Source organism: Canis lupus, chromosome 32 (assembly GCF_011100685.1).
Source record: "Canis lupus familiaris isolate Mischka breed German Shepherd chromosome 32, alternate assembly UU_Cfam_GSD_1.0, whole genome shotgun sequence".
Taxonomy (NCBI): Eukaryota; Metazoa; Chordata; class Mammalia; order Carnivora; family Canidae; genus Canis; species Canis lupus.
In genome coordinates, this window is record NC_049253.1 from 33,464,701 (window position 1) to 33,487,538 (window position 22,838).

Genomic DNA, 22,838 nt, shown 5'->3' on the forward strand with positions numbered 1-22,838 from the left:
ATGCACTGATCTCCATCCTGTCCCACGATGTCTGTGGTTGGCATCAATGGCCAGGCCTCAAACCCTGTTTGTTCTGTACTTAGCCCTTTCCTCAAAGCCTGAAGCGTTTTGGAACATTGCCAACAAATCATTTAAGAATTCAGGATGAATCTTTATGTACCTTTTTCAAGAAGACAACCAGTTCTAGGAAAGCAGTTTGATCTTACACCCATACATGATTTAAAATGTGGAAGGTCATGTTGGGGACATGGTGAGCACATTTTCATGGGTGGGATTCCAAGAGCAGTAAAAGAAAGATAAAAGCATAGATAAACTTTTTGTTTTGTTTGTCATCAGTTCTCTAGAAGTCCCATGACATGAACAGATCTGCTTACAGCAACCAGCTCTCCTTCACCGCCAATACTTTAACATGATATTTTAGCCGTCAATATCACTGTCAGGAATAACAATTTATTTCACACTTTGGGTTTATCTGGATGGACATTTTTGGAGATGAAGGTGGCAGTGATTTAGCGCTGCTGACAAATGGCACTGAGCCTGCTATCCTCACAAATTCAAGTTGGTTTCTCAGGCAGAGGTAGGCCTGGCTCTAAGTGAACATGAAAATGTTCAGATAAATGAAACAGAGTTGCAGGGATTCAAAATCTTTCCATGGAGGGATCCCTGGGTGGCGCAGCGGTTTGGCGCCTGCCTTTGGCCCAGGGCATGATCCTGGAGATCCGGGATCGAATCCCACGTCAGGCTCCTGGTGCATGGAGCCTGCTTCTCCCTCTGCCTGTGTCTCTGCCTCTCTCTCTCTCACTGTGTGCCTATCATGAATAAAAAAAATAAATAAATAAAAATCTTTCCATGGAGAAATGGAAAGGTAAGGACATTCTATAAATTGGGGATCCTTTTTCCAAGAAAGGCAGTGACTTAGTCATGGGCAGGTCGGAATCGCCTGTGGCTAAAATAAAGTAAAAATACCCATGTCCAGATGCCACCCCTCTGTCTCCACCCCTCCTCCCCCAGCATCTGACTTGGGGGCCTGAGGTGGAACAAGGCATTTGCCTTTTTTTAAAGCCTTCACTGGTGATTCTGGTGAGCAGACAGTGTCCAGAGGGATCACGGATTGTTTGGCTGGGTCCAGAGGTTTTAAGAGAATGGACTGGAAGAAGGCCTAGCTAGAGGGTTCCTTCGGGTATTGCAGACGGAAATGTGTGGCACAGAGGGGATGGAGTGGGGAGGTCCTCGCATCAGAGCTGGGGTTCATTCATGGATGAGACTCAAGCAGTTCTTAACTTTGAGGGATTCACAGATCACCTTGAGAGTGGGACGGAAAAGTCACTCTCCTCAGAAAAATACACATAGGCTAACCCCAGGGCGTTTAGTACATACTTGCAAGAGATTCTAGATTAGAATCAAGTTTTCGTTGTTTTAACCGGATAGATCACATTCGCTTTCGTGAAGGTGGGGTCCCAGTCTAGTGGCTAAGAGAAGACAGTAAATCAACATAGGCCAACGCAAGCGGTGACCGCAGGAGTCGTGGGGGAAGGGAGATTTCTGGAACCGTGGGGTGGAGAATTTGAACCCTGTGCTTCGAGAGGCAACCGGTGAAACGAGGCCCTTCCCACCCCCCGGATAAAAGAATGGCAGTTGTCCTGACTGAGGCGGGTCGACCCGACCCAGCAGGTCCTACGGAGGGAGCCGCGCAAGCCTGCGTTCGGCGTGGACGTCACCGGGGAGCGCGCGGTATAGACGGCAGCGTCCCGGCTGCTGGAGGCCACGGACGCGGGCCCCGGCAGGCTGGGGGGGGGGGGGGGACACCGGTGGGCGCGGGCTCGTGGCCGACTTAGTCGCGGCGCGGGAAGGAGGGGAAGCGGCGCCGGGGGCACGGCCTGGGGCGGCTGCTCCGTGCGGGGCCGGAGGTGGGCGCGTCGGCGCCCGCCGGAGACGGGGAACCGCGGGGAGCGCGCGGCGCGGGCAGGGCCCAGGCCGGGGCAGGGACGTGGGTTCTGGCTGCTCGGGGCCGAAGCCCTGGGCGCGGGGCGGGCGCGGGGCGGGCAGGTGGGCAGGTGGGCAGGTGGGCAGGTGGGCGCCAGGCGGAGGAGCCAGGTTCCGCCGTGGCTTCTGCGGCGCGAGCGGGGAGGAGCGCGGAGCGCGCGGGTCCCCGGGCCCTGCGGGGGAGCCCGCCGAGGTCCACGCGCCGCCGCAGCCCCGGCACCGGCCGCGGCCCCGAGGGGCTGGGCCTCGCGGCGGGGACCCCAGAATAAGTCGGGGGCGGGCCGCGGCGGGCGGGCGGAGGGGCGGGCGGGCGAGCGGGTCCCACCCCTTCCTGAAGGAAGCGCCCTCCTCGCCGCCGCCGCCGCCGCCGCCGCCGCCGGTCCCGGCCCCGCGAGGCGACCGCGGCCCCCGCCGCACCGGAGCAGGTAGGCGCGGCGCCCCCTCCTCCACCGGGGCCGCGGGGCAGCGGGGGCGGCGGGCCGGGCTCCGCGCCCAGCCCCGAGGCGGAGGGAGGCGGAGGGAGGCGGCGGGAGGCGGGGGCGGAGGCCGGGGCGGCGGGCGCTGCAGCGGGGCTCGCGCGGCGGGTGCGGGTCCTCCGGGCCGCGGGGGCGCTGCCCCGCTCTGCCCTGCGCCGGCCCTCGGAGCGCCCCGGGCGCGGGCCCACCTCCCCCCCCCCCCGGCCCCCGGACGGCAGCGCGCGGGTGGGTCCCCGCCGCCGCCGTAGTGCTGCCCGCCGAGCCCCTGCGCCGCCCGCCGGCTGCGGCTGCGGCTCCGGCTCCTGCGGCCGCGTCCCGTCCCGTCCCTGACAGGTGTCCCGCCCGCGGACCCCATCCGGATACGCAGGCCTTTTGCGCTCGGGCGGACCGCGGTCGGAAGCGACCCCAAGCCCGGCCCGGGTCGCCCCGCCACTCGCTGCTCGCTTGACCGCGAGCCCGGGCAGGCGGGCTCGGAACCGGGAGCCGCACCGCCCTCCGCTCGGAACCCCCCTCCCCCCCCCTCCCCTCCCCCCCTCCCCCTCCCGGGCGCACACCTGGAAAGATGCGGGGCTTCGGGTCTCTGCGCGCAGGCAGCGGGGTGGGGCGGGGGTATCGAGGCTGCTCCGTCACCCTCGCAGTAAGGAAGCGGTTAGCCCCAGGGTTATGGAGAAAGACCTTGTTTAGTGCTTTTCTCCTCCTTAAATGAATCGAGTCGAGAATGAGTGTTTTTCCCATTTTAAAATCATATTTCCTTTCTGTCTACTCGCCCCATTCTCCGCCCACCCCTACCTCCAGAGCGCTTTCTTATAATATCCCAAACACTTCGCTGGTTTTTTTTGTCAGGTTTATTCCGGCCAGATCGTCTTTATCACGGGTGAGCCAGGATTTTGACTGCAAATGTGAGAACGTAGCCGGTTGGGGTGGAAGCCTTTCCTTGAGTGAACCTATTCCGACTTGCAAGGTCTTGTTTGGGAACCAAATATACTAATGACACTTTTTTTTTTTTTTAAGTATTGGACCCATTACAATAACAAAGCTAAATGGTAATAGTAGGTTCTGTTTCTTCATTTATAATAGTAGTTTCTGTCTCTTCGTTTAATCTGCTTTAATCAAAGGCCAAGTTTTTGATAATGCAAGACATTATAACACAGTTCATCAAAAAGATAGGCAAATGTGAATATATAAATTCCTGGTAGCAGTTAATAAGTTGACCTACTTAAAGTTTTCAAGAAAAAAATTGGTAGGCTCATCTGTGTGATATTTGCAGATCAAAGAATTTTAGGCTCAGCTCTCATGCATTAAATCCCAAACTTTTTTTCCATGTGTTCTAGAGACACCATGTTTCTAAGATTAGCTGTAGCTGTCATCTCTTAACTAGAAATGTGAGTTTAATCTTCAAGACATACATAGCATAGGAATTTTAATGGTGTTCTTTTATTTATACATTATTTAGTAAATGTTTTGCAAGCTCCCCAAGATGGATGCTCAAAAAACTGGACATTGTAAATAAAAGAATAAGGAAATTCTGCAAACAACAATAACTACGTCGTAGATGTTATGACATTGAACAAACATATTAAAGGATTTGGAAAGTGCATGTTTATTAAATCTGCCATGAGCAGAAGGCAGTCTGTTTAGATTATTGAAATTAAAGTGTCTTTACAGCAATTGCTTAATTCACGTATTTCTCATCAAAATGCCTTTCACAGATTGCTTTGTGGAGGAGATAGTTTGCTCTGTGGAATAATTTTTTTTGTATGAGCATAATAATGCCTCGTGTTTGGCTTTGTTATAGAACTACCACAATCAAGTTTACAATGACCTTGCAGGGGGGGTTTATGCATACTTTACCTGCTTTGTCTTCATCAACAGCGACAGCACTTTGCTTTACACTCTTGTCTATACCCCTGCTTTGTTTCCCCTGTGACCTAAGCACACCTCTGCAGTACAATGACCAGATTAGCAGGGCAGCCTGCAGTCATGAAAGAGGAAAAGCTAGCTGGCCCCTGCAATTTTAGCCATTTGCTTTCAGTATAATCTGGCCACTAGGGATCATTTCAGTAACCAATTAAGCAAGACAGACACTGACAAGATAATGTATTACCTCTCAGTCTTCCCCTTCCCCAGAAGAATCTATAGCACTCAGAATCCATACTACAGTGGTAATTGAGGTCTGAGGGGCTCAAAGAAGGTATGTGTGCTAAAGTTCTCGAAATGTGGTACAAAGACCAAGTGTTACTGAATCTGGGTCTAAATTTATGAAAAGGCTAGGAACACACTCCGGTGTTTAATAAATATTGTCCTTTTCCAGAGGGTGACAACAGAGGGGCGTCCCTACTTACTTTAACTGCAGACTTTTCTTCCTGGATCTGATGGTGCCATGTGTCTTTATGGTTTTTCATAAATTGCTCTAAGCACCTTCAAACTAGCGCATAAGCTAGTAGAATTTTAAAAATTGTTATTATCTCCCAGTATCATTTCCCGGCATGTTTGGATTTTGAAAGATAACTTGTGGCATGGAAAGTCCTAATGCAAGGAGATTTTAGGCCAGTGGAATGATATTCTGAGATAATAATGGAATCTTTAGGGCTGCCTAGGTGGTTCAGTCAGTTAAGTGGCTGCCTTCAGCTCAGATCATGATCCCAGGGTCCTGGGATGGAGCCCAACGTTTTGGGCTCCCTGCTCCTCCAGGAGCCCTCTTCTCTCTCTCCCTCTGCTGCTCCCCCTGCTTGTGCTCTCTTGCTCACTGTCAAATAAATAAATAAAATCTTTAAAGAAAATAGAATCTTTGGGCACTAGCCTTAAAATATCAATCTCACAGTAGTCAAGTCAAATCAGCTCTGCTGAGTTGGTTTGGAACTCTTTTACCAAGTAAGAAATTAACAGTTTTCTTTTAGCATCTGTAAATGGTCTTTTTCTAACATAGAAAAAACACTAGCGTAGTGCTGTCCAATAAAACTTTCTGTAGTTCCATAATTTGTTCAAGGTGCTAGCCACAGGCCATTGAGCGCTTGAAATATGTCTAGTACAACTGAGGAACTCAACTTTAATTCTTATTTTTTTTAATTTTATTTATTCATTTATTTATTTAGAGAGCATGAGTGGGGGCGTGGGGGCAGAGGGAGACAGAGAGAGAATCCCAAGCAGATTCCAAGCTAAGTGAGGAGCCCGACTCAGGGCTCAATCTCACAGTCCTGAGATCATGTGCCTACATCAAGAGTTGGACACTTAAGCGGCTGAGCCACCCAGGTGCCCCTGATGGCAATTATTCTTTAGAAGAGAGTGGAAATAGGCATGATAGAACCAGGAATTAAGATTTCACTCTGTCATCCTATTGTTACAAAAACAACACTAGCATTTACTCTAAAGAAGGTGTGTGTGTGTTTTTTTTAAAGATTTTATTTATTTATAGAGACAGGGAGAGAGAGAGAGAGAGAGGGAGAGAGACGGGCAGAGGGAGAAGCAGGCTCCATGCAGAGAGCCTGATGTGGGATTTGATCCAGGGTCTCCAGGATCATGCCCTGGGCTGCAGGCGGTGCTGAACCGCTGCGCCACCGGGGCTGCCCTAAAGAAGGTGTTTTATGCTGATGTTCTATTCCACTCTAAAAATAAAGTTTCCCTTTTTAATTTATATGTATTTGCTAGCCACAAAAATAAACATCACCCAGAGTTATTCAGATGCTTGACCACATGTGTCTGTGCTTTTGAACTTCCTTGAATTTGCTCTCTTGCACATTATAGAACCATTTGTTCTTTTTTTTTTTTTTTTTAAGATTTTGTTTATTTATTCATGAGAGACAGCCAGAGAGAGAGAGAGAGAGGCAGAGACACAGGCAGAGGGAGAAGCAGGCTCCATGCAGGGAGCCCGACATGGAACTTGATCCCCCGTCTCCAGGATCAGGCCCTGGGGTGAAGGCAACACTAAACCGCTGAGCCACGTGGGCTGCCCTCATTTATTCTTTTTATTAAAAAAACATTGTATTTATTTATTTGAGAGAGAGAGAGAGAGAGAACACAAGTGAGAAGGAGGGACAGAGGGAGAAGCAGACTCCCTGATGAGCAGGGAGCCTGCCACAGGACTCAACCCCAGCACCCTGAAATCATGACCTGGGCCCAAGGCAGAAGCTTAACTGATTGAGCCACTGAGGCACCCCTAGAATCATTTATTCTTAAAGTCAGTTTCTGTACTTTTAAATTTATCAGGGGAGGGGATATTTGGAGAAAGGTAGGAGGTAGAGGGAGGGTGATGTACAACCATTTCCCCTTAAAATCTCCATTCCTCTCTAACAGTCACAGAAACCCTGTGAAAAATCCAACAAGTGAGTATCCCTACCTCAAGGAGTGGCTGAAGCCACTTGGGGATCCTTGCATAAACTTAGGAAATGTTGCATATAATTTTTTTTGAGATTTACAATGCACAAGTACATGATAAAGCCTCTAAGATGAGATACATTTAATTGTTAAACTTTTTTATTAGGTTTCCAAAAAATTTTCATACAACCCTTACAGTATTTTTCAAACCATACATCCTGAGTCATGAAATTGATATAAAAGGTTAGAGTCAGTGTTTTTTGTTTTATTTTTTTAATGAAATAGAATATACAGCAGAATAGGAATTATCACTATGGATCCCTCTTAGTGGGGCCTGTGAGTGATTGATGAAATTTTTTGTTCTCCCATGTATGGCAAATCCAAGGCCACAGGGAGGGTGGTGATTAAAAGCACTACATTAACAGGACCCTTGGGTTCAAATCCTGACTCTGCACTGGGCCGAGTGCTTATACAGTAAGGACTGTATAAGCTGGGTCATTATTTATAGTATTATTATGTGTATATCTTAGATCATGATATAAAATACTGCCTTTGAAACTAGGCTTGGGCCCACTTTGGGGAAACACTGATCTAAGACACATGTAATCACTAACAATAACCAGCAAATCATTGAGTACTTCCCAAGGGCTCCATGCTGAATGCTTTACATGTGTTATTTTGATTCTCACAACAGCCCTGTAAGTACTGACACATTCCCACAGGACCTCCATCCTGGGAAGTCACAGAGGCAGGATCTGAGCCCCAGGTAGTCTGGTGACAGCACCCGTGAGTTCAACCACTTCACCTTCCGTATATTGCAGTGTAACAGTGATACACAGAAGGACGTCAGAGACCTTGAGGTTCAAACATTGTCTCACATTGCACAAGTACAGAAATGAGCAGACCACAGCTGTTTTCTCTGTAAGATGAGTTCTGGTGGGTGAGAGAGGAGTCATTGCATTATATTAAGGCCAGGAGAGACCTCACTGCTGCCAGCCTGTGGCCTTGGTCAGGAAGCCTGGTGACCAAAGAAACCCAATGACCCTGAGAATGACTACAAATTATGCAGACTTCTTTCCCTCCTAACTAACCACTTACTTCCGCATACTGCTTTGTAGCAAATTGTCACAAATAGTCTAAATAGATAATGTCTGTCCCATAAGTCTCCCACTTTTTACTACATTCTAAATTGTTTTTCAGAAACTTCTTGCCTGTAAGTGCTTCATGGTATGTATATATTTTTATATATAATTGACATATTAGTTTCAGATGTTCAACATCATGATTAGGTATTTATATTTATTGCAAGATGACTAAGTCTAGTTAACATCCCTCACCACATATAGTTACAAATTTTTTTCTTGTGATGAGAACTTTTGATATCTACTCTCTTAGCAACCTTCAAATATACAATCAATGCTATTAACTATAGTCACCATGCTATCCATTATATCCCCAAGATTTACTTATTTTATAACTGGAAGTTTGTACCTCTTGATTTGATTTTTAATACAATAAATGGAAAACAATATTGTTTTAAGAATTTTATGTACAAGGAGAGGTCTTAAAATGAGGCTGGAAATCTTTTTCTTTTCCTCCCCTAGTGCAATCGAGAAAGTTAAACTAAATTCATTTTGGAGGTAGATTTCAGTTTTCCCTAAAGGTTAAACTAAATATAAGTGATCATAGGGACGCCTGGCTGGCTCAGCAGTTGAGCATCTGTCTTTGGCTCAGGGTATGATCCTGGGGTTCCAGAATCGAATCCCACATCGGGATCCCTGTGAGGAGCCTGCTTCTCCCTCTGCCTATGTCTCTGCCTCTCTCTGTGTCTCTCATGAATAAATAAATAAAATCTTTAAAAAAATATAAGTGATCGCATGTCCATAAGACTTCCTCAGGTAGAATAGAAGAGGCAACAGCTTTGTTGTCATGATTACTTTTCTTTTTCTTCTTTAAAAACTACAGAATGTCTGGGGATCCCTGGATGGCTCAGCAGTTTAGCGCCTGCCTTCAGCCCAGGGCGTGATCCTGGAGACCCAGGATTGAGTCCCTCATTGGGCTCCCTGCATGGAGCCTGCTTCTCACTGTGCCTGTGTCTCTACCTCTCTCTCTCTGTGTCTCTCATGAATAAATAAATAATATCTTTTAAAAAAAAAAAAACAAAAAACTACAGAATGTCCTTGAGACATTCAGATTTTCTTCAAGGCTGCAGAGTCATCCACTCTGAAGACAGTGATACAAACTCTACCTGTGGAATACAAAGGAGTACAGTGAAGTGTCTTTGAAAAAGCATTGAAAGTCATGTAATACTTTTAGGCAAGTGTAGACAAAGCTTAAGAAGTAATTGTGGGGATCCCTGGGTGGCGCAGCGGTTTGGCGCCTGCCTTTGGCCCAGGGCGCGATCCTGGAGACCCAGGATCGAATCCCACATCGGGCTCCCGGGGCATGGAGCCTGCTTCTCCCTCTGCCTGTGTCTCTGCCTCTCTCTCTCTCTGTGTGACTATCATAAATAAATAAAAATTAAAAAAAAAAAAAAAAAAAAAAAAAAAAAAAAAAAAAAAAGAAGTAATTGTGATTAACTATGGCAGTAGAGGAAATTAGCCTGTAGTTTAAATGGTGTTATTTAACTGCAGTAATTATAATGAATTATAATGGTTTTCAACTAAATGTAAACATAAATGTCTCCGAAAATAGCATAAGCTTACTGTTCATCAAACATATCATTTATTAACAAAGCAGACTACTTCCTGGTTTTCTTTTGACACTTATAATGACTTAGCTTCCAAAGAAATATTTTAAGTAGTAATAATTGGAAGTTTTAAAGCATAAATTAAAACTGTACATAGCCAAGGGGCACATGGCTGGCTCAGTTAGTAGAGCATGCAACGCTTCATCTGGGGGGGTATAAGTTCAAGCCCCATGTTAGGGCAAGAGATTATTTTTATTTTTATTTATTTATTTATTTATTTATTTATTTATTTATTTATTTATTTATTTTTAAGAGATTATTTTTAAAAAAACAAAAATAAGCACTTGGGTGTCTCGGTTGGTTAAGCATCCAGCTCTTGGTGTCAGCTCAGGTCTTGATCTCAGGATTATGAGTCCAAGCCCTGTGTTGGGCTCTAAACTGGGACTATAGCCTACAGAAAAAGTAAAAAACAAAGAAAAAAACCAAGGAAAAAAAACTGTACATTGCCAAAATGGGCATAATATTATTTAAATGGGGCTTGTTACTAAGACAGTCTTTCAAATTATTTTTCATTCTGTGATTCATGAGTGAAAGGTGTTAAGAAATATTGATACCATTGTAAAGCATTTTATTTTATTTTTTTAAAAGATTTTATTTATTTATTCATGAGAGACACACAGAGAGAGAGAGGCAGAGACATAGGCAGAGAGAGAAGCAAGCTCCATGCAGGGATCCTGATGTGGGACTCGCATGAATAAATAAATAAAATCTTAAAAAAAAAACTTAAATTAGATTTACATAGAAACACTGGTAACTAAAATATACCTACATGCAGTGGCAGGAATATTAACTTATGGGTGACGATTTTTCTTTCTTGTGGCATTATGTTCCCTCATGCCCTAGACTTATGTCATTTTGAAAAATTTTCCAGTCTTGTCAGTGACAGCACAGCGTTCACAAGAACAATATATATCGCCCTGTAATATTAGTAGCTAATAGAATTGTTCCTGAATAAGCTGATTATTTTTTCTATGACATTTTGATTGGTGTTTTTCCATTTTAATTTGAGCTTATATGTGGCATAAAAATCAATTTATATGTAGAGGAATGGGTTGCCATTTGTATACCAAAATTTGTATTTCCTATGTATGCATGTAAAAACAATGACAAATTTTTTCCATTAACTGATTTGGGGAAAGGATACCACTGTGATCAAACAGTGGCACACAGTGATCAATGGCCATTGAACCAGTGAGTGTTCACTTATAGGGCCATAAATTTGGCAGTTCCGAAATGGTGTTCTTTATTAGCTATTGGACAATATTTGTGAAATTCCTAGCATGGTCCCTCGCCCAGAGTATCTTTTTTTCTTCACTGTTACTTCCTCTTTATTCATAACATAGGTTTTAACTCATTTCATCACATGAGAAATTAAAGAGGATTGTTTTCAATGATAACGGCTCCCCTACTGAGCATTTCTAAGAGATAGAAAAAGCCTTAGGAAGTCAGATAATTTATTTCTTAGACTCTTGGCATGACCACAGTCATCACAGAAAGATGATGTGTAGACCCCATTCTTTTAGCCTATGAATATTTTACACTTGTTCTTGACATATTTTCTATTGAGGCTGACTTAACAGGACTCTGATGTTGAACCTATGCTCACTTCAGTTTCAAGAATCTCCTGCTTTTCTTGCTTGTGGCATGTTTACTTTGTCTTTCCAATTCAACCATTGTTTCTTCGCATATAGAAATTATATAATTTTTTTGTACCCCACTGAGTTGTCTCAGGAGGGAGGTTGGCAAACTATTTTGTAAATAAAGTTTTATTGGAATACAGCCATGCCCATTGGTTGCATATTACCTGTGACTGCTTCTGTGCTACCACCATAGAGTCAAAAATTTGAAACAGCTCATCTGGTGTATAAAGCTGGAAATCTCTACTATCTGGTTCTATATAGGAAAAGTTTATCAATCCCCTGTTCCTATGATACTCTTCTTATGGGATCCTTGAAGAAACTGTGAAAAAAAAAAAGGCCTATTATAAATTGTGTATAGTTAATTGCTTCATCTAGGAGCAGATTTCACATCTGAATGACTAAGTAAGTGACTAAAATCTTCTCTCTTCCTATTGTACTATCCATTGGCTATGAAAGAAGGTGTCATCAGCACAGGCTTGGGTATTATTCAGACCTGGATCACTAGTTGTGTAACCTTGAATAAGTTACTTAATCCTGTTTAAACTATTATAGATACTGTGGTACCTACTGTTGGTAGACAGTTCTTTGTGCATCCCATGACAGGTCTTTACAAAGAGAGGTACTGACTGCACTTTTGTCCTAAGGATGTTTGTGTAGTGAACAGTCTTGGATGAGAGAGGTAGTGTTGCCCTCTGAAGCAAAAGGCGGGCATGCTTACATCTATTATGAGTTTCCCCAGGTCAGGGTTCCTCTCCAGGAATGCTGTTCACTATGTTTGCAGGTGTCACATGGCCCTCTTTTTGACACTCAGCAGGAATTAGAGCTGGAAAACTGTTACAAGAAAATGCAGATACTCCAGCTACTGCTATTGCTGAGAGTAATAAAGTCTTTTGTCCCTGACCCAGGAGTCCTGAGTCTTCTCCCAGCATCCATGAAACTGTGGCAGGATTACTCGTGCAAATAGCATAAAATCCCAGACCTCTCCACTTCTTAGGTAACCTATTCTGTGGGGTTATTATGAGACTTGAGAAAGATAATGAATATAAGACATTTAACACAGTGCCTGGCAGATAGTAAGTGCCCAATACATGTTAGCCATGAATTATTATCTAGCTGGTTATTAACTCTGAGGTGTGAGGTTGATCCCCAGGTTTGCGTGTCCAACTTATATCTTGAGATACTAGTTTTTCAAATTGCTAGTCACCAAGGCTGTGAAAACGTGAAGTAGATTGATTTTTATAATGAAACAGAAAATACAATATAATAGAATAATAAAGAAAATATCCAAGTGCCAAATTTGTAGTAAGGCTAAATATTGACTTGTAAAACATTAAGTTTCAATTATATTCATATATATCTGTATATTGGGTTGTAATGTAAAATATTTTTGTTTGCTGTCAGTCACTATCAAAAAAGTTGGAAAGCCACTGCTGCCCTAATACATATCTGGGGCTGTTCGGAAGAACTTTTGCTCATTCCTGTTGTAGTTCTCATTCTAGAAAAGGGGTATAAAGGGCCACACTCAGTCATCTAGGTGTGGCAGCTGAGAAGGAATGAGCAGAAGTACAGTTTGTTTACCCTCTGCAAACGATTTTGCCCATGGTTAGCAGAAAATGAATATAGCCACAAGTTATTTTCAGAAAAAAGGGATTTGTTATTGTTAGCATTAGCCAATAGAACTTTCTATGGTAATGGAAATGTTCTGTTTCCACACTATGCAATTCATCAGCCACTCTCTATTGAGCACTTGAGTGTGCAACTGAGGAATTGAACTTTTAGTTAAAATTTTTAAAAATTTGGATTAATTTAAATAGCCATGCGGGGCTCTTGGACAATGCAGTTTTATTTAGATTGAACACAAAGCTGTGGTTTCCTCCAGTACAATTAACTGTGTGATTTGGCTTCTGTTATCCTCCCAAAGTGTGGTGCCCTTCCACTGGGTTGTTCAAACAACCAGTGACCCTTGGCCATGGCTTGCCTGGGCAGACTTTGGGGTGAAGACATGCCTGAAGTGTGGCTACCTTGGACAGCGCCATGTGCCAGGAGAAAATGTCAAGTTGCTGGGGGTAGAGATTCTCAACCCTGGCAAGTAAACAATAGGATCATCCAAAGAGCTGTAAAAATCCAGGCTGCACTTTAGACCAAATCAGACATTTTTAAAAAGTTCCCTGGGTGCTCTTTCATGTTCTCATCTGGGCAGCATGACAGGTTGTCAGGGTAGCCTGTGCACTTCAGTGCTCCATCATAGTATCACAAGCTTGCCTGTGGTCAGACGGGCAGGGGAATGGACACACAGCAGACAGTGGATCCCTCTTATCTTAAACATAAAGACTCCAACTTATCTTTGGTGCTGGGAACTGAGCTGTTTCCCACCTGATTGCCCTCGCAACAGAAGTCCCATTGCTCAGTGGACCAAAGTATGAATTTGGGTATGACAAAATTGAGCTTCAAGGAAGAAAAATAGGCTCTTATTGATCTGATTCACCTGTGCAGTGATTTCCATTTATATATCCAGCAAACATTTATAGACACTCTCCTGCGTGTTTGATAAGCTGTGCTTGCTCAGTCTAGTCGGGGAGACCGACATGTAAATAGTTATCATACAGTTGGGTAAGTGTAATATGGAGAGAAGAATCACTGGGTGCCGTGAGAGCACCCGCAAGGGGGTAGCTTTCCTGGATAGAAAGAGAGAGACATCAGGGGGCTTCTAAGAGATAGTGACAAGCAAGCCAAGTCTCCTAGGATCAGAAGTGGTCACATGAAAAAGGAGTAAATAAACAAATGAACAGATACAGCCAGGGAGGAGGCCCTGGCCTACATTTTCTGTCCCACTAAGACTGAACCCTGTAAGATAGCTCCCTTCTGAGGAAGACCCTCCTTGCAGTTTTAGCAAACTTCATGGGATATCCTTATCCTAACTGGGCTTTATCATTTATTCATTCACTCATTCATTTATTCCTTCATTCAACAAGTGTGACTTCTTGAAGTGTTATTATATGCAGACATCATCTAGGTGCTGGTGTTAGAGCAGTGAACAAAACAGACAGCGTTCCTGCCCTTGGGGAGCTTTACATTCTATTGGAGAAGACCAGCCAGAAGTAGACAGTAAGGAATAGTATAGTGTGGGATCAATGTGTTAAGGAGAAAAAGAAATCATGGTAAAGAATTTGGAAATACCTGAGAATTAGAAGTGTCATAGCATGCTATCTCTCTGCAAACTTAATAGCATTTCTTACCACTTTTCTGAAACTAGACCTGAGCCCTTCAGTCATTCTCTTTCCTTTGTTCAAGTCTGGACAACCACCTGTGTCCATAACCCTATGACCTCCTACCTCTTGCACAATCTAACTGTGTTATTAAGACTCCTCATACCCACCTCCCTTACCCCCATATGTCACATCTTGTGTTTTCACTCCTTAACACTTTCACTTCTGGTCCTCTGTTGATTCTCCCCCATTCTTGTCCTCTGCACCCCAGGGATTCCATGGTTAATAAAGCCCTTGGCCTTTTGGCTGACTGCTCTCTCGCTCTTCTATATTGGTCACTACATATAAAGGCATGTCATCACCATCTTAAGGCCAAACAGGGTAAACCACCTTCCACAGTTTCTCAGCACTGCTCTCTGTCCAGCTCCCAGTCACTTCATTTCCTGAGTAACTGAGGACCTGGCCCCGCATCTTCCCTGCCTCCCTTCCTCCCTGAGTCTTGTCATAACCTTTGGCGATGGCACCATCCTGGATCATCTGACCATAAATCGGTTCTCCAAACCCACTGGACCTTTTTAGTATTCCAACTAAATCCATAGCTGTTTTCTCCCAACATTCCACCCAAATTCTTATCCAGTTGGTACATTTTCACCTCAGAAATCTTAACCTCAGTGTCCCGTTCTCTGAGCGTCACTATGTATCCGTCCAGCTGTACCATACCCTACTCCCTCCACGTCTTTAATTTCATTGAGGTGTCTAGTCTCTTGACTTCCTTCAACTGCCCCAACTCTTCCTTATAAATGCAAATATAGTCATGTCCACCTTCACATCCTTTCCTCAGAGGATGTGGTATCCATTTTTCTGAATACTTTTCATCTTTTTTCTGATCTGTACCTTCTAAAGTGTTTACAGTGAGCACACCTCCCAGTTGTAAAAACCAAAGGAGAGAGGCCTCCAGTGGCTCTTCATCAACTACAGAGGAGTCATTCTCATGATTGGCACCTGCTCCCCCCAACCCAGCTCATCTTCCACCACTCTCTGCTCTGAGCACCACAAACCTCTGCTTCCTGCATACACTAGTTGGATGCCTTGGAACCCCTATGCATGCTATAGACTGCAGCGGCAAGGGAGGCTTCCACATCCCCAAACACTCAGCCCAGGGTCATTTCCTCTCCCCCCCCGCCGCCCCCCCACCTCCCAGTGCCAAGTCAGTTGTTCCCTCTGGAGCTCCCTCATTCCCCATACAAGTCTCTGGTGCTGCACTTCTTTCCAGATTCACTATGAGCTGCTTGGGGGCAGGGACTCTATTTATCTGTGTATTCTCAGCAGTTAGCTCAGAGCCTGGCAAACACCCTTAGCAGCTTGGCGAGCCTCTGGTCATTTGGAGGGGCTGGATCACAGGATGCTCAGAAATGAGGTTGCGAAAGTAGATGGAAGACTTGCCCCCAGGCCCTTCTTCCACTACTTGCTGCTACCCCTTGCATGAACAAGGTCTTTACCTTGTATTCAAAAATACTTTACATTTTACTAAAAATAAATTTGATTTTAAAATCATTGAAAGATACGACATTTTTATCTTAATAATTCTGGTGAACTCTGGCCCATATTGTTGGTCACATGGACCATGCCCGGTCTCCTGTTGTGTTGGGCTCATAATGCATGTTCGGCAAATCCCTGTTAATCTTCTTGATAAACCTACTAGCTCCCTATGATCAAACCTCTCTTCCTTAAATTCAGCTACTTTGGCAGCAGGCTGGAACAGGAGTTATTTAAGGCATGGGAGGCCTTTATTATTACCCCCCCCCCATGTCACTGGATAGTGACTAGCAGCCTATATTACATGTATGATTGGTCCTGATCAACATCCTTTGGAGAAATAAAGGACTAACAAGATGTACTACTGGCATGGCTTTGAGCACCCTGGTAGGGTAAAGACAGCTAATGAATGCTTGCTGCCCTTCATCTTGCCACTACACTGGACTGGCAGCTAACATCATATTGTGAGTAATAGTTGTTCACACTGAGGAACCGTAATGGGCCACAAAAACTTGGTAAAACACATTTCACAGGCTAGTACAGTTAAGTAGTTTTGGATAGTTCCCTCCCATATAAATGGAGGATTCTAGGCCTTCCATAGGGGGCATGAAAGGGGCAGAAGGGAAAATAAGAAATAGTTGGGGAACTTAATTGGTTGGGGCCATCTTGAGCTTCTCAACCCACAAGGATTTATACTGGTTTTTCTTAAGGAAAGTGGCCTGATGTGAGTGATTCACCCAACGCACCTGAAATAATTTAGCAAAAATTATTAATGATAGGAAACTTAGTATCTGAAAGGATACATTTTTCAACAGTTGAACCAACGGGTGGTTCATTGGCCTATTACATAGGAATCACAATGGCTTTCCTTTAACGTTTCCTTCTTTTTTTTTTAATTTTTATTTATTTATGATAGTCACAGAGAGAGAGAGAGAGAGAGAGAGAGAGAGAGAGGCAGAGACACAGGCAGAGGGAGAAGCAGGCTCCATGCAGGGAGCCTGATGTGGGACTCGATCCCAGGTCTCCAGGATCACGCCCTGGGCCAAAGGCAGGCGCCAAACCGCTGCGCCACCCAGGGATCCTTTAATGTTTCCTTCTTACCTAGACCAGGCTCTGTTGAAGCTTGGCCAGACTAGATAGCCCTGGTTATGATACTATTGTCTGATTTTCTTTTATTTTTGCCCAGTAGGCCGCAAAAAGGAAATTACAACATTACTCAGAATAAACAGACTTGGAGATGTTAATAGCAGCCTTTAAGTCCGGGCCTACCCACCCTCTATACTGGCTATGTGCTTTGATATGTTACTTAACTTATGGAAGCTGAGAGTTGCTGTTGTTCATCAATACAATGTGGACTTATTTGTCTGGCTCACTGACTAGCCTGTAAGCCTCATCCATCCTTAGAAACTCAGTACTTGGGGGACAAGGCCTAGCAGGTAAGAGTTCTACGAATATTTGTCAAGCAAATCAGATTCATCTTACTTACTTATCATTGGTTGTTTTGAAGAGCAGGTGGGATGTGCAGCAGTAGAGTGTAGTATTGGGAGCAAAGGCTCTGGAGTTGGCCCCCTGGGTCCCAGTCCTGGCTCCAGCATTCCCAGCAATGTGACATTGGGCAGGTTACTATCCTGTGTGCATCTGTGAAAGCAGGTGATGGTACCTACCTGAGTATTAGCTGTGCCTGGCACTCAAACTCTATACATACCAGCTCTTGGTATGACATGTGAAGAACTTTTCAAATAGCTGCTCAGGTAAAGGTGATATCTATTCAATGAGGTCTTGCCAAGTTTGGGCGCTCTGAAATGTGTCTTTCCCTTTCTTATCTAGTGGTAATTCCATTCTGTTTCACATTTTCTTTTTCTTTTTTTTTTTTTAAGACTTTATTTATTATTTGACAGAGAGGGAGAGAGCACACAAACAGGAGGAGGGGCAGACAGCAGGAGAGGGAGAAGCAGACTCCCTGACGAGCAGGGAGCCTGATGTGGGGCTCTATCCCAGGACCCTGGGATCGGGACCTGAGCCAAAGGCAGATGCCTAACTGACCGAGCCACCCAGGCGCCCCTGTTTCACATTCTCTAAAGCCGGGTAGGATGTCTTTCATGCGGGCCCTTTAATGACACTTATGATCACCTTGGTAGAAAATATTAGGTTCAAAGAAGGCCTAACCTTGGGCTGCTCTGGCCTAGAACTGCTTCCTGCTCTTTTTCCACTGTTTGCTCTACAGAAATAACTCTAGTCAATTCCTAGGCATTACAGATTTTTAAGATCATGTTAAATAATAATGATTTCATATGTGAAAACACTGCAGTGGTTCCCACACTGATTTCCCTGCTTCCTGCCTCTTGACCACTTAAGTCTTGTGCGCAGTGCTATCTGCTCATCTTCCCAGGATTTTGCTTTCATAAAGTCTCTCCCACCCAGGACCCTCCTGAGAAAGTATTTTATTTTTAGGACCAAACCCAAGTACTAGTGTTGACATTCAAGGCCATATATAATCTGAGCCCATTCTATCTATTGTTTTATCTATTCATTTTATCTATTCTTTTTCTTCCAATTCCTCTCTACTGTAGACTTTTTCTGCCCACTCACCTGAATACAATCGTGGCTTCTTTTTTTAAAAAAAAGATTTTATTTATTTATTCAGAGAGAGAGGCAGAGACATAGACAGAGGGAGAAGCAGGCTCCATGCAGGGAGCCCGATGTGGGACTCGATCCTGGGTCTCCAGGATCAGGCCTTGGGCTGAAGGCAGTGCTAAACCACTGAGCCACCAGGCTGCTCTCAATCATGGCTCCTTACTCTCATTTTCTTGGTTCTCACACCAAAATGCCCTGCTAGGCATGTTCTATGCATTCACATTTGCCCACTGCTTTAAAGCCCACCTGCTTTGTAAATCCTACCTCTTGCTGAACATTGGTCACCGTCTCCCTATGTGTTTGCATTTCCTTATATTTAATTCAGAGCTTTGTTAGGTGCTATTTAAAAATTCTCATTGAAAAAAAATTCTCATTGAAGATTCAGATTGTTAACTTGATGACATATAAGCGTACTAGTTACACATTGAGGAAATTGTACTCGTTTTATATGTCTAAGTAAAAAAGAAAAAAAATTAACATTGTCCTCTTGGCAGCTGTAATTCCACCCCACTGCCCATAAATAAAGCCCTGGAGCCTAGACCATATGTGGTAAAACAAAAATAATATTGTAGAGCAAGCAGGGCTACTATTGCTGTTATGGGACTCATAAGTCACTACTTGACTTTTATAATACGTGAGACTATGGCTGCCTTAGTATATCAACATTTCTTCACTGTTAAGCTATGGATACAGTATAGAATTAAGAGCCAGAACCCTGAAATCTTTTAAGTACATAGTGGGAATTCAATAAATGTTGTGAACGTATTAGTCTGTGGTTTATTTTTGGCTCCTCACTGATGGAGTCTGATTTATACATATCAATTCACTTCTCTGTTCTAATTTAGTACATCTTCTACAATACCAAGATTTTATTAAACTTAAGATATAATGAAATTGTATTGTGGGACGCCTGGGTGGCTCAGCATTTGAGCGTCTGCCTTTGGCCCAGGGCATGATCCTAGAGTCCTGGGATCGAGTCCCATGTCGGGCTCCCTGCATGGAGCCTGCTTCTCCCTCTGCCTGTGTCTCTGCCTCTCTCTCTCTCTCTCTGTGTGTGTTTCTCATGAATAAATAAATAAAATCTTTAAAAAAAATAAAAGTGTATTGCTAGGGTACAAACATATTACATGTATCATGAGAATCAACATCTTCTTTTCCTTTCTCCCTCCCTCTTCTTTTTCTTCTCTTTCTTGTGGATGGCATCTGAAATGCAGAGAGCTTTGGGCTAGGAGCTGTGTGGATGTGTGGAGGAGTAGAACAGTGCCTTCTCTCTCTAAGAAATCACAGCCTAGCATGGGAGACACATGTATGAACAACTGTGTTCTAACCGGAATGTGAGATTGAATTAAATAAAAGAAGTTGGCTATGGGGTACCTGGATGGCTGTCGGTCAAACGTCCCGACTCTTGATTTCAGCTCAGGTTATGATCTCAGGGTCATGGGATAGGGCCCTGCCTAGGCTCTGAGCTCAGTGGGGAGTCGGCTTGAGGATTCTCCCCAGTCCTCTGCCCTCCCCTCACCAAAATAAATAAATAAACCTTAAAAAAAAAAAAAGCAAATGATTACATAAGCAAACCAGGGAAAATAAAGAGAAAGGGAAGCTTGAAAAGTATATAATTTACAATTAATTGTACTAAGTTTCTACTATGTGCCAAGCTCTGTGCTAGGTAATAATTATGTGACTAGGGCAGCCCTGGTAGCCCAGCGGTTTAGCGCCGCCTTCAGCCCAGGGCCTGATCCTGGAGACCTGGGATCGAGTCCCACATTGGGCTCCCTGCATAGAGCCTGCTTCTCCCTCTGCCTGTGTCTCTGCCTCTCTCTCTCTCTCTCTCTCTCTCTCTCTCTCTCTCCCCCCCCTTTCTGTGTGCCTCTCATGAATAAATAAAACCTTTAAAAATAATAATAAATAAATAAATATTTGACTATATCCTCACAGCAAATATTGGAGGTTGATATATTAGTCAACTTTTCAAAAATAAACTGGAACACACTGCAAAAGAGACAGAGCTGGGATTGATTCTAGATCACTCTTTTATTATACCAACCTGTTTTTATGCCAGTATAAAAATAAAGTCTAATCAGTAAATTAAATGGTTTCAAGGGGTACTTTTAAATAGCCACAAAACTTTGCAAAGGCTCACATTCCCCTAGGGGAAATTAGCCAGGTAAAGGAATAAAATGCAAAGAAATAACAGGCAGGAAAAAATCCCCACAACTTTATAAAGAAAATATCCTTCAGTTTTGAAGCCTCTGAAGTAATGGATGCTGATCTCTTCTTTATTAATTTAACAGCTGAAAGAACAGGCAGAGACATTGAATGACTTATTTTGTGAATCTCCAAACAAAACTAACTTCCTTCTGGATTATTAAGTGGATTTTTTAAAAAGGGACTTAAACACAAATTCTTATACGTAGTTGTGTTTCAACTACAATGTGTTTCATTCCAGGCGAACTTCAGAAACACTGTCAAATTCCAAACTAATCCTCTTGAGTTTTTTTTAATTGAATTCTGGATATCTCTAAATTAATGTGGCAAGAGTGGCTTTCTTCACTGTACTCTAATTAACCCTCCAGGAACATTTATTTAAGTTTTTTGTGTGTCTCTGAGTTTTGTGGGGTTTTTTTCATGTATATCTCTTATTATAGTCTTAGATATCTTATGGCTTTTTAATGCTATTATAAATCTATTATTTCTATTTTTTCTGTATAATTAAAAGTTCTGTTTGACTTTTCGTCTTTTATCCAACCCTTTATATGAACACTCATTAATTCTAATAATATTTTAATTAATTCTCTGGTCCTAGTATTGCAGAAAATAATTCTATTTCCATATTTCTTGTAACTAGACCTCTTATTTCTCTTTCCTGTCTTACTGAATTGGTAAAACTGTCAAAACAGTGTTAATAATCATTGTAAGATTATTCATTCATGCTAGTTTTGCTTAATAGGAATGCTTTCTTTTCACACCAGAGAAAGATATTGGCTGATGGTTTGTGAGAGATACTCACTGTATTCCTCATTTTCCTAGATATTTTGTAAGGGATGAGCACTGAATCTTATCAGATGTCTTTCCAGTATCTTCCTAGGGTTTTTCTTATTTGATTTATTAATATATTGCATTATATCAATAATAATAATTATATATCTCCTGGGATAAACTCTCCTAGGTCATGGTTTATTTTCTTTTAGTATACTGTTGACTTTATGTGATATTTTCCACTTGGGACTTTTTACTCTTGTTATCCATACCAATTTTTCATACACATAAGTATGCATATTAAATACATATGCATTTGGGGGTCACATTGTACATACACTTTTTGTATTCTGAATTTTCTATTTCTGTACTATATTTCCTAGGACATTAGAAATTCTTCAAAAATATTTTTAATGGGCAGCCCTGGTGGCGCAGCGGTTTAGTGCCGCCTGCAGCCTGGGGTGTGATCCTGGAGACTCAGGATCAAGTCCCACATCGGGCTTCCTGCATGGAGCCTGCTTCTCCCTCCACCTGTGTCTCTGCTTCTCTCTTCGCTCTCTCTGAATGAATAAATAAATCTTTAAAAAAATATTTTTAATGGCTTACAATATATTATAGATATATTTATTATAGCTTATTTAACCCTTCATTTAGTTTTCATTTTTTATTTTATTTTTATTTTATTTATTTATGATAGTCACACAGTGAGAGAGAGAGAGAGGCAGAGACACAGGCAGAGGGAGAAGCAGGCTCCATGCACCGGGAGCCCGACGTGGGATTCGATCCCGGGTCTCCAGGATCGCGCCCTGGGCCAAAGGCCGGCGCCAAACCACTGCGCCACCCAGGGATCCCCTTCATTTAGTTTTCATTGCTTTAAGTTTTTCCTAATTTTTGCTGTAACAAATAATGCAGAGATGAACATCTCTACATATAAACTTTCATTCATATCAACGATTGTTTCCATAGCTATTAGTCTCCAAGCACCACCACAATTGTAGCGGCTTAAAAACAGCAGAAATTTATTCTCTCACTGTTCCAGAGGCCAAGAACCCAAAACCAAGGTGTCAGCCAGGCCATGCTCCCTTTGAAGGCTCTAGGGAGAGAACCTTTCCTTGCCTCTTCTGACTTCTGGTGGCTCCTGGAGCTCCTTGGACTGTGGCAACATCACTCCAGAGTCTGCCTCTGTCTTCACATGGGCTTCTTTCCTGTGTGTGTCTGTGTCCTCTCCTTATGTAAGGACACCAGTCATTGGATTTAGTGCCCACCCTAAATCCATGATGATTTCTTCTCACGGTACTTCATTATATCTACAAAGGTCCTATTTCCA

The 22,838-nt window shown here is 43.4% G+C and overlaps 1 protein-coding gene across 5 annotated transcripts in view; it reads left to right on the forward strand.

Annotated features, from left to right (window-relative positions):
• The window catches only part of TMEM150C (transmembrane protein 150C), an 85,456-nt gene that overhangs the window by 11,817 nt on the left and 50,801 nt on the right, over window positions 1–22,838 (forward strand). The window contains exons 1-2 of one of the 5 annotated variants that reach the window (XM_038582285.1): window positions 2,355–2,408; window positions 3,303–3,333. The exons of 3 other annotated variants lie outside the window; for them this stretch is intronic. The gene's annotated coding sequence lies outside the window, so the exon portion shown is untranslated. Of the gene's footprint in view, window positions 1–2,354; window positions 2,409–3,302; window positions 3,334–22,838 lie in introns of those variants that run through there. One more of the 5 variants, XM_038582286.1, reaches the window with a different exon arrangement.